Here is a 13,012-nt window from a genome sequence, read left to right on the forward strand (position 1 = left end):
TCTAAGTATTTAACCATTCAAAATGATGGATTATTATTTCTTGCATTAATTTCAAAAGAATGTATGTTTTAAATTCTATTCTGATGAAGACAGAAACCCGATTACATCTTGGATGACCTGAGGGTGAGTAAATTATCAATTATTATTTTTGGGTGAACTATTCTTTTAATATTTGGACTTATGTTATGGCCACTTAACCCCACAACCCAAACTTCAAAAAAGTAGCATGTAACAGTAATTTACTGTTTCAATACCACTTCAGGGGGAGATGCCCAGTCCTGATGTTATTAAACCAAATGTATGAGGCTGTACCCAGCAGTGAGTGCAGAGTCACATAAGAAGCCTTAAGACAAAGTAATGAATGTCATCAGACTGTGCTATAGCAATCTTTGCATTCAGACGAGATAAAACTTTAGTCAGGAAAGTAGCAGGGGCTTTGACTGTTTAAAGGAATAGTTCACCCAAAACTTACTGCGGACCTTTATCTATACAACTGCAGTAAATTGATTCCAGCTTCACTTTCAAAAAGGACAACAAATGTCTATAAAATTACTCCATACAGCTCATGTAGTATAATACAAGTCTTCTGACACCTAGTGATCACTCTAGAAGCAGAAAAAATAAAACAAATGTAATTCTTGTAAATAGATTTAATTTTCATCGTATTTACTTAACCAAACTTTGCAAGATGGGAGTCTCACTGTTGCAATACCAAACCTTGCTCAGCCACAGTGGCGCCACAAGGATAAACATACAATTATGAATATGAATACAGTATAGATCAAAATTAATATGTTTTGCTTTAAGAACAATAATATGGTGTCAGAAGAATTGTCCATCTTTGATTATACAGATTTCAGATTAAAAACAGTCCCCTATTTCCACACCTGGGTTGCCATGGTCATCTGCTGTAGATCTCCACAAGCACAGGTTTTTCTATAACCTGAAATAACAAAAGAAAGAAAAATTTACATAGGATTAGGGCTACCCCTAAACATGAATAACCCTTGCATAGTGCACCTTTAAAAGTGTAATTGATTAGTTTAAGCATTCTTTACATTTTCCTAACTCTTTATAGAGGAAACACTTAATAATGATTATGAAACAGGTATAGGTATGAAACCTAATCAGGAAAGGCTACTTTTTGGCTGCCATGTTATTTTAGGTAAATTTATAGGAAGCAACATTATTTACTTGATTTAGGTGCATCGAGCATTTAGCTGGGGTGTGTTAACGATCCATCGATCTAGATCTATGCAAATAATGCTACTTTTTGTACTTACTTTGCTACTTACCTTCGTTCGAAACGCGCCAGAAAACATTTTTTCCTTTTTCCAAAATGCCAATGCAGATCCATGATATCGGATGATGGCTCACCTAAAAGGAATGAATTTAAAACACTCAAAAACCCCCTCTAACCCGTTGAGGAGACGACTCTTTCAACCGTTTGTCATTTTTCAAACTTCTCAAACATGATGTGACCAATCATTTGCTCTTTCAGTTGTTACGACACATTCGACGTTGGCGATCGTTGTGGGCGGGACTAGAGGACCATAGACTGTAGAGGACATGGAATTGGCGGCAAATTTGAATCCGCTTCGCGCACACACACACACACACACACACAAACACAGCAATATGTATCTGAATAAAGTGTGCTGTTGAATAAAAGTTTGAATGTTAAATAGTTTTATGGAGTTGAAATTACAATTTTCATTATTCTGTGGAAATATTTTGATCTTTGTCAAAATGCACAAATCATTCTTTGAATAGGCAACAAAAGTTACACACATATATATTATTATTATATATTATTATTATTATTATGTATTACACACACACACACACATACATACATATACATATATATATACACACAAACACACACATATACATATATATGAATGACATATTGCTATTAGTGGTTAAAACACATACAGTTAAAAAAAAATATGTATGTTCATCTGTATATTTATGTTTGCATGCCTAATTTTGCTCTCATGCATTTGTTAGTGTTTTTCTGTGCACGTGTAAAACGAATCTGCAAAATCCCACAAAGAAATATTATGTTGGTGCTTCTCCCAACAGGTATTACTATGTTGACCCAATAATGCACTACCATATCCACCCTATTTTTCAGCACGGAAGAAGCTATTTCATATGAGATATTTTCATGTTTGAGAGTTCAGTTTCAACTTGAAAACTAACAAGAGTGTAGCAAACAGTAAATAATACTTGTGCTATATGATTATAATGTGTTTATGATTATGATAATATTAAAATAATATGGTAACAAATATTTAAATAATTAAAGGGGTCATGACATGAGAAACCAAATTTGCCTTGATCTTTTGGTATATAAGAGGTCTTTGTATCATTAAAACGTCCTGCAAGTTTAATATTTTAAGACGTCCTCCCCATTCTAAACGAATCATTTATTTAATCAAGCTCAAAATACAGCTCGTTCTGGATTCATGGTTAGAAGTGACGTGTCGGTTAGAAGTGACGTAACAGCGTTTGCATATGACCGCCTCCAGCACAAGATAACTCACGCTTTAAGCGCAAGACAACCACGCCATTTCAGATCGCCGTGCCTCACAAGTGTTCAGTCGATGGACAGCGAGCTCTGACAGAGACTACTTGTGCACAGGAAAATTACGATGCCACACAGATGTGCTGTTCCTGGCTGTGGTCAAACAAAACCTCTGAATAAGCTGCCGAAAGATCCAGACGTCAGGGAAAAATGGATGCAGTTTATTTTTTGTGGACGCCCCAGTCACGGCAGTGTTAACTTAAGCATTTGTTCTGTACATTTTAAAGATGACTGTTTTGAGAACAAATCTCAATATGATGCTGGCTTTGCCAGAAAACTGTTGCTCAAAGATAAGTCCGCGTCGACTATTCTGGGAACAACGACGACGCAAACTGTAAGTAATCTATTTTAAACTTTAAACTACTTTTTAAAGCGCAGTTTCATTCATTATGAATAATCACAGTGTTTTTACTTAGTTTACTTGCATATTGTTCTGGCTGGGGCGTCAATAATTGATACATAGGCACTGACGCTAGCCAATCATAACAGTGGGCGCTAACACTGAAGTCTTAAATGGAAAACGCCCCCAAAACAGACTGTTTGAATCAGAGGATGAGAAACAGGGTGGGAAAAGGTCATAAATCACTAGATTTTAAAAGTTTTTCTTAAAAAAAAATATATTAATACTATAATTGCACCTAAGGGAACATAATAATACAATAAAAAAACCCATGTCATGACCCCTTTAACTGTTTTTCTTCAGATGTATCGATGACACCCAGAAGTCTCACACGTTCAAGTTCAAAAAGGGCTGTGCCCATTCATATGTCAAAAATAAGGTGGATAACACAATGGCCTGGATGACAGTAATATTTGTATGTTTAAGTGGTTGTTACAAGGTTATTGCTAAACATTTACTAGGGGTTTAGATGTTACTTGGTGGTTGCTCTGTGATTTCATGTGGTTGCCAATAACAAGGATGGTGAATGTGATTTCAGAACTTGTTCCTGGATCAACTTCCTTGAAGGTCCTGGAACAACATTCGAATGAACCAAACAGATTTTAGGGATACATTTAAAATTAATATCAAGTGTACGCTTATGGTCTGTGTTAGGGGCTTATACACCATTCTTATTAACCTATAATTTCCCTCTGATTTAAGGGGTAAAGGGGTTAGGGTTAGGATAGAGTTAAGACTATGTTTTTATGACAGGAATGTTGTTCCATGATCAACAAAAGACTTTGCAAAATCACCTCAACCTTCACAGAGGATATACCATTACTATATATATATATATATATATATATATATATATATATATATATATATATATATATATATATAATTTTTGATATAAAAATCATATATATTTTTTTAAACCACAATGTCCCTGTGATAAACACTATCACACAGTCACACTATCACAGCTGTCACAATGTCACTGTATTAAATAATTGAACTATATATGAAAATAAATGTATTGTTAAAAAAAAAGTGCTTTTACAGGTGACACTATAGTTGCAGCTCCAAAAACTAAATAAATTCATAAATTCAAGTTGACAAGCTGCAAGTTGATTTGATGAAGTTGAGCAGTATTGCTGAACCATGCTCAACAGTTAGGGATTGAGGTGGAATCTGAGTTTAACAGTATGTGGTCTTATTTTGCGACAGGAGCAAAACCCTAAATTATGTTTAAATGCAGGCGCAATATATTTTTTACTCCAATTTTTTATTTGGTGATCTTGCAGTAAGTACTAGAAAACAAGAGAAAAGGAGATAAGACGTGTGTTGAGAAACCAGCTTAATTACGCTTGGTTGTAATGCGTCATCTATTCGGTAACGGAACATCAACGAACAAAGCAACGCGGGCTGGCTCAGTCACACTTGGCCAACAGGTGAGCATGAGCAAACATCTTTTTCTTGACCTTAATCATTTCATGTGCAATTGTATGTTTGGTTATATGTACACCACATTCAAGTAATTTTACTGTCTCTCCCGTCCCGTGTGCGCAGAAATTTGATTTGATTTGATAAATTTAGCAAACTGGCTAACTAGCTACGTTTTGCATAAAAATACATGCTTCGGGCCCAAACGACACGTGCGGATACTGCGCATTCCAAATCTACATTTAACACTGGAAATTGACACTTGTTAAGAAAACGGGAATTTAAACGGGAAGTTCTCTACAATATACTCTTCTGTGTTCAAATTTATAATAAATCTCTCAAATGTTTTTAGCTCACCGTTTAGTTTTAATGTGAAATGGCTAATGTATTTACATGCCGCTTCTGTGGCCTTTCGCTAAAATCTGTAAAAGGTTATGTAGATCATCAAGTACTACATAGACATGAGGCTAATGGCCAATATCCATGTTGTGTGACTGACTGCAAATGTGTTTTTGTTAAGTACAGTGCTCTTAAAACACATTTTCATCGACACCACCAAAACCCATCTGTGACAACTGTACATTATACAAGTAGACAAACACCATATACATGTGAGAACGCAAGTTGTCAGAAGCAGTGCACAGATTTCAAAGATTTGCTTGCACATCTCAGGTCACATCTTTCCAAAAGTGAGTTGGTAAATTGTCCATTTGCTAGCTGTGGCAAAATATTTAAGAAACGGTCATCATTTACTTCCCATATATCCAGGATCCATAAACATTCGACTGCAGGGCAATTATCCGCTACATGTTCTGCAGACTTGTTGCATACTGAGCCAGCTTTTGATGCAATTGAATGTGATGCAGGTGAAAATGCATGTGAGGATATGCCAAGTGATACTGATATGAGAGCCATCTACACAAAAAATCTCTCTATGTTTTACATGAAACTGCAGGCAAAGCGCCTCATTCCTTCATCCACCATACAGATGATTGTTGAAGAGATAAATGGCTTACATGATATTTGCAGTCAGCACACAACAAAACAATTCAAAGAAATACTTAAAGAGAGTACACATATTTCTGATTCTGATGTAGAAGCAGCTTTGAATGGTGTGACAGATTTGCATTCTTCATGCAGCCTTCCTCTCTCTGCAGAATATACCTGGAAGCAGTTTTTTCAAAAGAACTTCTCCTATGTGCACCCACAACCTATTTATCTAGGGACAGATGATAAAAGAAGAGACAGGTATGCACAGTACATCCCTCTCAAAGACACTTTGAATGCAATATTAAAAGATCCTGTGGTTTGGCAGGAATGTGTGAAGACTCAAAATGTCCCTCCTACAGGGGTATTAACTGATGTGTGTGATGGATCAGTGTTTCATACCAATGCTTTGTGTATGCAGCCAGGTATAAATTTATAGCTTATTTTGTACCAGGATGCGTTTGAGGTAGTCAACCCTCTCGGCTCGTCAAAAAAAAAGCGCAAGATAGTGGGGGTGTACTTTACACTTGCCAAATTTGAGCCGTTCTATCGGTCAAGTGTTGATCACCTGCAGCTTTTGCTTTTGTGCACGGAGCAAGATTTTAAATACTTTGGGCAGGAGAAATTGTTTTCATGAATGCTGTCAGACATTAAAGAGCTAGAAGACAATGGTCTAGTCACGTCTTCAGGTCATATTGTACGGGCAGCGGTCTTGTGCATCGTTGGTGACAATTTGGGATCCCGCTGTATTGGTGGTTATACTAAAAATTTCAGTACTTCCTCTCACTGTTGTAGGTTCTGTTTGGTACCCAGAAAGGAAATTGGTAATTTGACAGTCAGGTTTCCAGTGAGGACAGTTGAAAATTACAAAGAGGCAGTGCAGCTACTACAAGACAGTGAGGAAACAATTGTAAATGGAGTGAAGTTTGACTCATTTTTCAATAGCCTTCAGTATTTTCATGTATGTCAGCCTGGCCTTCCATCCTGCCTAGGTCATGACTTATTATCATGACCCCTCTGGTGCCCTCTTTGAGACAACAATTATAACATTCATCCATACACTTCATGTGGGTACATTGATATTGATAAGATTGGTGTGTTATTGTGAGTTGATGTTTTGTTGATATGTAACAGGTTTGACTGTTACAAACTGTAACAGTTTGTTTTTTTATTCCACTCATTTACTAACAGGTGCATATTTAAGATCAATCCTGATAAGGGCTCCAAAGTTGAGCGTCTGGAAAAAAAGAAGAGCAATGCAGTGAACCCGAAAGTCCTGACACTTATCACTCGCATTTCGGAGTTTGAGTGGAGTTCTTAATGAGTAAGTTGCTTATTGTCACTTTGCATGTATTAATGCTCTAAAGCCCAAAGTACATACTTTGTTGAAAAGAAAACATAGTGTACAATGTACAGCACGAGTGACGCAAATTTCATCATCAACAGGTTACGCAGACGAAATAACGAGTAGAATGAACATGCGTCTAGAATGACGAAAAACATCCATCCATCTTCAACCGCTTATCCGAAGTCGGGTCGCAGGGGCAGCTGCTCCAGCAGGGGGCCCCAAACTTCCCTATCTCGAGCCACATTAGCCAGCTCTGACTGGGGGACCCCGAGGCGTTCCCAGGCCAGTTTGGAGATATCATCTCTCCACCTAGTCCTGGGTCTTCCCCGAGGCCTCCTCCCAGCTGGACGTGCCTGAAACACCTCCCTAGGGAGGCGGCCAGGGGGCATCCTTACCAGATGCCCAAACCACCTCAACTGACTCCTTTCGACGCAAAGGAGCAGCGGCTCTACTCCGAGCTCCTCACGGATGACTGAGCTCCTCACCCTATCTCTAGGGGAGAAGCCCACCACCCTTCTGAGGAAGCCCATTTCGGCCGCTTGTACTCGCGACCTAGTTCTTTCGGTCATGACCCAGCCTTCATGACCATAGGTGAGGGTAGGAACAAAAACTGACCGGTAGATCGAGAGCTTTGCCTTTCGGCTCAGCTCTCTTTTCGTGACAACGGTGCGATAGAGCGAGTGCAATACCGCCCCCGATTCTCCGGCCAACCTCCCGCTCCATTGTCCCCTCACTCGTGAACAAGACCCCGAGGTACTTGAACTCCTTCACTTGGGGCAATACCTCCTTCCCTACCTGGAGTATGACGAAAACAAACATACAAAAAAAAAAACAATGGAGTATGAAGTAATCGTTGGTTATTTGCTGCATCGTCACTGAAAAATTACATTGTTGTGGAGAATGCTGCTTCTTGGCTGAACGGAAAGCCACTTACATACTATGCATGTAAACATGAACACTTTGGGCCCTATCTTGCACCCGGCGCAAATGACGCATGTATCATTCCTATTTTGCACCGGCGCAAAGCGGGCTTTTCCCTCCACAGACGCACGTCGGTAAACTAGGAAATTAACTTGCGCTCCCCGGGCGGGTCGGCGCAAAAAGGAGGCGTGTTTCGGCGCAAACATTCCCTAGTGCTATTTTGCAGTTCCAGAAAACACTTCCGCCACTGACCAGAAAAAACCTAGTCTAAAGTCAGTGGCGCGTTGCGCGTTGTTCATAATGCTATTTTAAGCGCGCATGCTTGGCCATAATGTAGCGGGTGCACAACGTGCATACACTTTAATTCTCTCATCAACACATATGCAGCAGTTTTTATTTTTGCAAATCATACATTATAACAAGGAAAAATATTAACACATGAGGGAAATCATTGTGGTGTCCATGAAGATGTAAAAAAATGTAGGCCTAAATCTAGCTTACACACTGACCCAAAATTTTCAGGCTAAATGCCTGCCCCGTTACAGTGAGAGTTACAGCGGCATTGCATTTCTATGCATCTGGGTCGTTCCAGCACCCCCTTAGCTCCATTGGAGGCATTTCACAATCTGCCATAAGTTCGGCTATACATGCAGTTACATCAGGTCTAGTCTAGTCCGACATGCTGAGGAATACATCCAATTCCCTGTCACACCTGACAGCCAGGAAAGAGCGAAGCATGCGTTTTCTGCAAAGTATGGGTTCCCTGGTGTCCTTGGTGTTATAGACTGCACCCATGTGCAGCTACGTGCCCCATCAGAAAACGCACTTATACGTCAACCGCAAGGGAACCTATTCAATCAACATACAAGTCATTTGCGATGCTAATAGTAAAATCACCCATGTCTTTGCGAATTATCCAGGCTCGAGCCACGACCCATTTATACTAGCAAACTCTGCCATTCCTGCCATCTTCGAAGGGAATCCCCTGTTGGATGGGTGGCTATTAGGGGACAACGGGTATCCGTTAAAGACATGGCTGATGACACCATTTTTGATGCCAGCAACAATCAAAACACGCTGTGTAATTGAACGAACTTTCGGCATACTGAAAATGCACTTCAGGTGTTTGGATAGGTCAGGAGGCTCTTTACAGTACAGTCCTCAAAAAGTTGCAGCATTCTTTGTGGCATGTTATGTTTTACACAACATTTCCATAAATCAAGGTTGTGTTGTTGACATAGATGAGGAAACATTAGAGGACTTAAGGAGACGTGATGGTGAACTGCATGTGCCGATGCCACTTAACCCAAATGCCCGCAGCAGCAGCAGCACGGGACAGGAGAGCTTCTTTGGCAGAAGAGCTGCTGCGTCATCTATAGTGAGGTAAAGCAAATTAATCTCGGTCTAATGTTCGACTACATTTCAAAAATATAACCATGCATATATTCGTGATTCATAGAGAACGAGTCCAAAACATCCAAAAGTATTTATTTGTGACATTTCTTTATTTACATTTGTCAAAATGAAAAATCAATATCAAACAGTAATTGATAAAAAAAAAAATACAAACGGAAAATTAGGTTGAGAATTAGGCTGTGAACCGCTCTTGGCGCGCGCCTGGTAAATCCGCCATAATAATAACAATCCGCCATGCAACATGCGCACCTGCTCTTAAAGGGTATGTTGGATGACGCTCTGATTGGTTTATTTCATGTTACGCCCAAACCACACCTATGAATAATGAAGCTATTTCAGACCAACCCCTTTTAAACTTGCGTCCGGCGCAAGAGTAATTTATCCCGCCGGTAAAATAGCAACAGCGCCCAAGACCCGCCCACAAAGTTACTTGCGCTTCGCGCTTGATACTTGCGTTTCAGATCGTTAAAATAGGGCCCTTTGTGTCTTAAAGGGGTAGTTCACCCAAAAACTAAACTTCTGTCATTACTCTCCCTCGTGTCGTTCATGTTTGTTCATCTTCAGAACACGAATGAAGATATTTTTAACTCTTTCCCTGCCAGCGTTTAAAAAAAAAGTTGCCAGGATTTTTGACGATATTTTGGTTTACGAATATATGAACATAATATATATCAAAATAAAGATCTGAGCCTCTGCTTTAAAAAAAAAAAACGCACAAAAAAAACCATTTTATTTTATCTTAATTTGTTCTTATTTGATCACCACTTTGAACATAGGTAGGTTTTGTCAAAAATACAACATTCTGTACAAAAAGCTTAGAAAAATGCATTTTGAACTACATTCTCCAAACTCCTTCCCGTTTGTGCTTATCACGTCTACGTTCGCAGATTCTTATTTCTCTGATCTGGAAGTCTCGTACTCAGAACACGTGCAAGGGCTTTCCCTACCGAATGCCACCTGAAACACGGAAAATTCTGTGTTTGGCGGGGAAAGAGTTAATGAAATCTAAGAGCTTTCTGTCACTCCTTTGACATCCTAAGTAACTGAAACTTTCAAGACCCAGAAATGTAGTAAATACATCATTAAAGTAGATCATGTGACTCCAGTAGTTCAATCTTCATTTTATGAAGCCACGGGAAAAAACTTAATTCAATAATTTCTTTACTTCGGCGTGTATCTTCATATATCTTCATTTGTGTTCTGAAGATGAACAAAGGTCTTACGGATTTGGAACGACATGAGGGAGAGTAATTAATGGCAGAAGTTGGGAGAACTATGCTTTTAATAAATATATTTGTTTGACAGGGAAGCTGTGCACAAACAGGAATATATATATTAATTTATTTATAAAAAAAAATAAATAAACACCCCAGAAAAAAGGGCACTTTCTCTCGAGGAAGAAAAAGGGCAGGTGCTCAAGCCCCCTTTGATGACAATGTGTGCACGTGCCTGAGGGTGAGTAAATGATGAGAGAAATATCTTTTTGGGGTAAACTCATTTTATTTGAAAGACTATCTAGGCACATAATAACACTGCATTGCTGTGACTGTTTATAACTATTTCAAAATGTACAAGCTCACACTTTAAATGGTCAGTGCTTTGATTTTTAAATCATTAAAATAGCAACAGATCAGAGAAAAAAATGGAGATTGAGTGATTATTTTTACATTTTACATGCCATTCAAAAACGTGGCATTTTACAGCATAAGAGAGAAATAAAAAAACGTAAAATAATACCATTTGTACTTTTCAATGACTTGGGTTGTCCATGTTCAGGGCGAAGGCTAAATTGTTACTGTCTCTTTAAGAGGGTTTTATCGCATGATACGATATTCAAGGCACAATCCAGTTTAATCTTTTGAGAACTGAGAAGTATCATTATTTTCGTTTTGTGCCGTGCTTGTTGCATCTGTATTAATTGTGAGATGATAAAATACAGACTGCGTGAATGGCTGATTTTGTTCACTTGAATTTTGTGACGTGTTTCAGAAAGATTATCGCGAAGACAGAGACTGCGCAGCCGGTTTATTTTCTTTATTTTACAAAAGCACAAGGTTTTGTTGTTATTTTAAGTGTACACAAATAAAAGTACGACTTTCATAGTTTGTGATGATGTATTAAATGTATCTGTATGGGCACAAATAACGCAGTATTTTGTATAAGTTGTTTCCGCTGTTTCGAGAAAAAAATATAGCAGGACGTCTCCTGGAATAATGCCAGAATTTAATATAATTATACCAGATTTCTTTCTCAACTGTTTGTTCACTTGAGACATAACAGACTCCTCAATATATCATGTATTTTTACACTGTGTTGTATGAAATTGTCCGTTCAGACGCAAACAGCAGCGAAAGCGAAATCTCACCGGCGTTCGAGCGAGCGTTACACACCACGCGGCTCGCTGTGTCACACAATCTGCTCGCAAACATGTATTTGAGTTGTTTTCACATTTGTTGAGTTGAATAGTGTAAAATCGCTTGAATGTTCAAACAGGCAAACATTGTATACAACCGACAAACCTTCGTGAAGATGCGAGCAAAAATAATCTCACCTCGCGGATCGCCTGTTGTCAGACATAGAGCTGTCACGATAACTACTTTTTGTTGTGCGATATATTGCACCAAAATTAATTGCGATAAACGATATTATTGTAATTTTCAGACCATTTTATGCCACTGATTACATAATGACAATATAATAGCATAATAATGCAAGTACACTGTTTCAAAGAACAAAGAACATTTTATTCTTATTCTATTCAATATTTAGACATTGTGAAATGTGAAAAAATATATCCCAAATAAATAAAACAAGTAAATAAATACACTTTCGTTAACAAAAAAGTGCAAGGTATCAAGAACTAGATCAAAACAAAGTAATATGTCAATTTAAAATTTTAAAGTGTCTCACACAAAGGCACAGATGCATCAACAGGACATTTCTGCTGCCAGATTAGTTTTTTAATTGTTAGGCAGATTCTGAGAAAGGAACACCAACATGTTTACCTTGTGGGGCTTAAGGCAGGATCTTACTGGGGTAACAATGTTACCAGCTGTGCTAAACAGTCTTTCTTATAGCGAGTTACGCTATCCGTGAGTGTGCGCCATTTCGCGCTGTCACGCTTATATTTGCACTGTCGGGAAAAGGCATCTGCAACAGATAAACTGTCTGGAAGAAGGCCCCCCTCCAACTCCAGCTGCAGTTGTTCCCAGGTTGAAAAACTGGGTGGGATGGTTATGTTTTAGGTGCGATTTTAAGTTTGCTGTGTTGCCTCTTTTCGTTGCTACTGTTTTAAAACACAGTCGACATACCGGCTCGTTCACGTTAATTAGCTCTCCTCTCTCGCTCGCTTAAAGCCAAAATGTTCCCACAATCGGAGCTGAAGATTGTGGCTTTGAAATCAATTCCATGTTGGACTCGTTCTTCCTAACTGGCTCGCTGAAGATGTCACTGAAACAGAACACTTTAAAATGCAGTTGGTTCACGCCTTCTCTTCACCTGACGGTGTCCGCTCTCTCTCTCTGTGTGTGTGTGTGTGTGTGTGTGTGTGTGTGTGTGTGGACACGCTGCCTGAGCCCCGCCTCCGACACAGAGTGCAGACAAGATGACAGAGGCAGCGCGATCAACTAAAATGTTGGTGACATTCATTTTAATGTAAAATGAATCTGATTATTATTTTTAATAATAAAACAAATTATCAGTTGCAATATATCGCGGCACCAAAAATGATCGCGCTCATTTCCATATATCGTGCGATATGTCGATATATTGACTATCGCGACAGCTCTAGTCAGACAACCCTAAAACAACATCATACTCGTAAGTTTTGATACGTTAGTATCGATCAGCCCATCCCTACTTTCTTTAGACATATGTTTCATGTGTTGGTTTTAATAAAGACTCGGAGTAGGCCTACTCA

The sequence above is a fragment of the Xyrauchen texanus genome, chromosome 12 (genome assembly GCF_025860055.1).
Source record: "Xyrauchen texanus isolate HMW12.3.18 chromosome 12, RBS_HiC_50CHRs, whole genome shotgun sequence".
In the NCBI taxonomy this organism is placed as follows: Eukaryota; Metazoa; Chordata; class Actinopteri; order Cypriniformes; family Catostomidae; genus Xyrauchen; species Xyrauchen texanus.